The following is a 6,000-nucleotide window of genomic DNA, read 5'->3' as shown; positions in this document are numbered from 1 at the left end:
TCTGATGTAAGGCAAGTATTACTTTACATGTTTTTAGTGTTAATCTACACACGCATATATACATAATTTAACTGCAATCACGCAAGCGACAATCATTGCAGAACTGAACTGAACAAGAACAATAATAATACAATAACAGTAATTTTACAGGAAAAAGATAGTAATATGGATATAATAATCTTCTTCCTTGTCGTTTAGGCCTACTGAGGACCACGGGGCTCGTATCTACTCTTCGGTAAAGTTGTTGCTTTTTTCTTCTTCCAATACTCCTTCATTTGCTGACTATGAGTCAGCTTTCTCTCCTCTGTCCACTTAGTTCCTGTAGTCTTCTTACTTGTAAGGGATGTTGGGAAAACTCCGTGTCGGATGGCATGACGGAACAGTAGTCGGTCATGAGTTTGTCCCAGTGTGATATCTAGATGTTTCATATCCGACTTAACTGACGTGATCCATTTGTTCTTAGAAGCCTTGCCTCTTCCTGTTACTGTGAATATCCTGTTGGTGAGCCTTTGGGAATCCGGACGGGCCAAGTGTCCATAAAAGGTCAGGCGCCTTTTCCTTATAGACGTGACGTTGTCTTCCTGGTGTTCATAAAGTAAATCATTATGGCGGATTCTGTAAGTGCCTCCTTTCTCTCTGATTGGTCCTGATATCCTCCTCAGGATCTTCCTCTCTTTTAACTCCAGCTTTCTGAGTGGGCCCTTCCTAGCTATTACGAGGCACTCAGAAGCATACAGAACAGATGGTTTGATTACCGAGTTGTAGTGTCTGAGTTTGAGGTTCTTGGAGAGGCACTTAGATGAATAGATACTATGACACGAGTGATAAGCCCTTTCAAACTTGGTACATCTGGCATCTATGGCTAGGTTCTCGCTCTGATTCGCAGAGATCCATTCTCACAAATACTGGTACTTTTCGTATGGTAGCGTCTGTGAAAGGAATTGTAGAAGGAGCCTCCTTGATATTGGTCATAAATTCAGTCTTCTGGATGCTGATCTTCAGACCAGACGGACATAATAATAATAATATTAATAATAATAATAATAATAATAATAATAATAATAATAATAATAATAATAATAATAATAATCGTACCGGGTGGTACAGCTGTACACCACAATTTGAAATCTTCCGCCAATAAATCCTCCTGTACAGGAGAAACTGTGAACTTTTAAAACTGTATTAACTCATAGTTTTCTCAGAAGATGTCACTACTGTAAATTTTGTGATTACAAAGTTGTCAGTACTGTGTGGATTTCAACGTGTTTTGTTTTCTGTTGATCAAGAAGTGTGGACTTTCTCTCATAGATGTCTCTACCCCAAAAAACTATGATCATGCACCCTGGTGCGAAGTGAATGAACTTTCTTGAAGAAATTTTGTATTCATACGTTTTTGTCTTTACTAAATTTCGTTCTTTCATTGGTGGGTTGGCAATATTAATCCTTTCTTTCCGCCTGTTTTTAACTTAGCCAATCAGTAATTTCTGCAATTAATTTCCAACCAATCATAGGTTTCTTCTTCGATTTTGATGTGTAACTTTAAGCGACCGATAAAATGTAGTGGGTGTGGCTGTTCTATTCATGAAAGCTCTCGAACGTTCCCTGAGGGTTTAAAAAATGCTGATTTTCACGGCTCCTCGCCACTTCTTCAACCTATAGCTTAGTGTATGGACGTGTAGCAGGGGGCGGGTAGCGCCTCTTCCTTCGGGCAGCAGCTCTTTAACAAGGTAATGGCCGTTTAGCATCTTTATTTCTTGCTAGTTCAGCAGCTTAACCCTCGGGGAAGGTCCGAAACCTTTTCAATGTAACCTACATGTCTAAAAATGTAACTTAGTGCCGGCTTATGTATAATTTTCTTATTACTTTAACTGTAAATCGGGGATAGAGTGTGCATTACACTCTTGAGCTCCCCTTCATTTTTGATTTGAGGTGACTACGTTTTCATAACCGATTTTCTTCTCTTCTTAATGTGTTAATTTTTTTCTTATACGAGTCACCTCCCTAGTTCGGGAATAGCCCCTGTGTTATCGGCCTAGTGCCTCTTAGGTTTTAATAAGTGTATTTAGGAGTGCAAAGTCTTGCCTCCTTTCACTTTGTTTTCGGGCCATTTATTTAACCTATTATTTTTCGGCTAAGGCCCTGTAGGCTGGGTACGAGATACCCCTGTTTAATTCTTGTAAGTTGTACCTGGATGGCAAGTGATTGCAATGTATGGTATTGCCTTTAGTAGGCTTGAAAAATTGAGAGCGGTTCAGGTCTTTCTGATGTGGTAAAAGTACCTCTAAGAGGCCCGTTATGATTTTTGGAGTTAATGCTCTTTGAATGAAGGGGTTTTCTGCCCTTTGATCAAGTGTGTACCTTGGTAATTTTGGGCTAGTAGCTCAAGGGTTGTGTAATTGGTGGCTCGAAGCCCAGAACTTGTAAAGACCCCGAAACTCGTTCTTTGGTTTGTAAAATTATACCTTGTACCTGATTAGAGGATAGTGGTTGAGTTCCTGTTATTTGTTTAAATTCTATGTGAAATTTGTCAAGTTTTTCTACTTGTGAAAATATAACCTTTTATTGAAATTTTAATTCATCTTTCGGCCTTGTAGTTAGACCCATTCCAGCCCACACCTTCTTTCACCTCTGCCTTCCACGGGTAACCCCGTAATAATAATAATAATAATAATAATAATAATAATAATAATAATAATAATAATAATAATAATAATAATAATAATACATATATCACCTTGTAACAGGATTTGAACCGTTACAATATCAATAAATAGTGTGTAATATTATTATAGGCCTAATTACCTACAATGAAATGTTTTGTTGAGTCTATGTATGAATTCAGCTGTATTTTAATTATACACTCCTATATCTGTATTTTGCGTTATCCGGACCATCCGGCAACACATTAGCCAGGATTTATCATAGGTTTCACTTTAACAATAATAATAAGTATGATAACGGTCCTAGGAAATGTTGATGCTGCATACATGAGAATCAAAAATCTTCGGAGAAAGGAAAACTAGGTATGCGGATATTAGGAATTCAGAAGGAAAACCACTTCTAGGGAAAGAAGACAAGGCAGAAAGATAGCAGAAATATGCCCAACAGTTGTATCAAGGTAAGGACGTTGATGATATGGTTTTGGAACTAGAAGAAACTGTTGATGCGGATGAAATGGGAGACCCAATTTTGAGGCCAGAATTCGACAGAGCTTTGAGACATCGAAATAGGAACAATGCACCTGAAATTGATGACATTCCCTCACAATTACTGACTGCCTTAAGAGAAACCAGCATGGCGGGGTTATTCCATTTAGTGTGTAAGATGTATGATAGAGGAGAAGCGCCATCCGATTTTCGGCATTATGTTGTAATACCTATTCCCAAGAAGGCCGGTGCTGACAAGTGTGAAAACTACCGCACCATTAGTTTACTATCTCAGGCCTGCAAAATTTTAACACGTATTGTTTACTAAGAATGGAAAAACAAGTTCAAACATAGTTGGGAGAAGATCAGTTTGGCTTTAGAAGAAATGTAGGAACACGCGAAGCAATCCTGACTTTCCGTCCGAACTTATAGTATCGAATTAAGAAGGACAAGCCCACATATATGGCGTTCGTAGACCTAGAAAAGGCATTTGATAATCTGGATTGGACTAAGCTATTTCAGATTCTGAAGATGGTTGGGATCAGATACCGGGGAGAATAATTATCTACAATCTGTACACAAATCAATCTGCACTGAAAAGAATCTAGGGCTTTGAAAAAGAAGCAATAATCCATAAAGGAGTGAGGACCGGCTGCAGTTTGTCCCCCCTCCTTTTCACTGTGTATAAAGACTAGGCCGTAAGTGAAATCAAAGAGGGGTGTGGAAGAGAATCAAAATCCAAAGGGAGGAAATAAAAACCCTGAGATTTACCTATGATATTGTTATTTTTTCTGAGTCTACAGAATGTCTATAGAAATTCCTGAATGGTATGGACGGAGTGTTGGGTAAGAAGTACAAAATGAGAATAATTAAGTCCAAAATAAAAGTTATGGACTGCAGTCGAATGAAGTCAGGTGATGCAGGTAATATTAAGATTAGAAAATGACTTCTTAAAGGAAGTAGGTGACTATTTTTAAATCGTTTGTAAAGTAACTAACGATGGAAGAAGTAAGAAGGACATCAAATGCAGACTAGCAAAAGCAAAGAAGGCCTTTCTTAAAGAAAAAAATATTGCTCACTTCGAGCAGGGATTAGAAAGATAATTTGAAGGCATTTTTCTGGAGCGTGGCATTGTATGGACGTGAAACATTTTCATAGCAAGTTCAGAAAGAAATAGAATAGAAGCTATTGAAATGTGGTATTGCAGAAGTATTCTGAAGGTGAGATGGATAGATCGAATCGCCAGTGCAGAGATACTGATTCGAATTAGTGAGAGGAGATCGATTTGGCTAAATTTGACAAGAAGAAGAGATAGGATGATAGGGCACACCTCAAGACATCCAGGTCTTGTTCAGTTAGTTTTTGAGCGAAGTGTAGGTGGTAAAAACGGTAAGGGTAGACTAAGATATGAATACGCCAAGCAGATTGGAGCAGATGCATGATGTGATAGTTACGTAGGAATAAAAGTGTTAGCACAGGATAGAGAGCACCAAACCATTCTATGGACTGATAACCCAGCAATAACATCACAGGATTTAGTTTAATAAAAATCGTAATATTTAATTTGGTATTTGCTTTACGTCGCACCAACACATATAGGTCTTATGGTGACGATGGGATAGGAAAGGCCTAGGAATGGGAAGGAAAAGACCGTGGCCTTAATTAAGGTATAGCCACAGCATTTGCCTTGCGTGAAAACTGGGAACCACGGAAAGCCTTCTTCAGGGCTTCCGACAGTGGGACAGGAACCCACTATCTCCGGGAAGCGAGCTCACAGCTGCGCGCCCATACGCACATGGCCAACTCGCCGGGTAATAAATTATTTATAATAAAAATAAGAATAATCTCAGAACAGTTTGAATTCAAAACTTGAGTAGGCCTACGGTAAGGTAACGGCCTTTCTCCAATGCTCCTTAATTTCATTTTGGAAAAGGTCTTAAGAGAATGAAACATTAGATTTCAAGGGAAAAGCGTACAAGAAATCAGATTATGAAATAAAGCGTTGAACTACTAACTTAGTTTTCTAGCTTTAGGATATTACTTAGCAGAACGCGTTGGAAGAAAAATGAACAAATTAACCTTTTTAAAGGTACAGAGTAAAAGGAAGGGTTGTAAATTCCTCTTGAGGAGGCAGTATTCGTACCGAACGTAACGTAATTCGTGACGTAAAGAATTCCATCGAAACGCTCCAAAATTCCTAAACACAAGAGAATGAGCAGAGTAAATGAGTGCAAATATCTAGGGGAAATAATACAGCCTAACAGCTTCGATTAAGAGGCAAAAACATAAAAAGATATCAGAAACTATAGCTGGCTCGTAATGAAATTTCACTTTTGTTAATATATACAGAAAATCCAACCTACAACACTCCCATAAAACTGGAAAGTCTTCGTGGATCAGAATGTTTGTATTAATCAAAAGAGGGGAAACTGAATAATTAGAATATAGAAAAGTAGAAGGCGCGATCAAAAATTTTTTGTTCGTCGGTCCTACACTCCACAATTGGGATGAATATCAGGTAAACTCGCCGGCGTTACTCATCCCGCCGAGGCACCAGGTTGACGATCCCCGTGTCGTAAGACACCGTGCCCTGCTGCACATCCTAGTTGGACAGGAAGCGTCGACCTTTCAAGGAGACCGCAGGCGTGATAATCGCGTGGGGAGAAATCAGGACTATATGGCGGGTGTTGGAGTGTCTCCCACTTGAGATGGACAAGGGTGGTCTCCTAAATCGACCGGCGTCTTGTGTCGACCCACATAGAACTTGGTGCACCATTCCACAACGGTGGGTTTAGACATATATGCTGCCCCCTTAGACAGTCTTCATTACCCGATGGATGTCCCCCTCCGATGT

The sequence above is a fragment of the Anabrus simplex genome, chromosome 5 (genome assembly GCF_040414725.1).
Source record: "Anabrus simplex isolate iqAnaSimp1 chromosome 5, ASM4041472v1, whole genome shotgun sequence".
Lineage (NCBI taxonomy): Eukaryota > Metazoa > Arthropoda > Insecta > Orthoptera > Tettigoniidae > Anabrus > Anabrus simplex.
The sequence above is the reverse complement of the archived record's forward strand: the minus strand, read 5'-3'. Positions refer to the sequence as shown.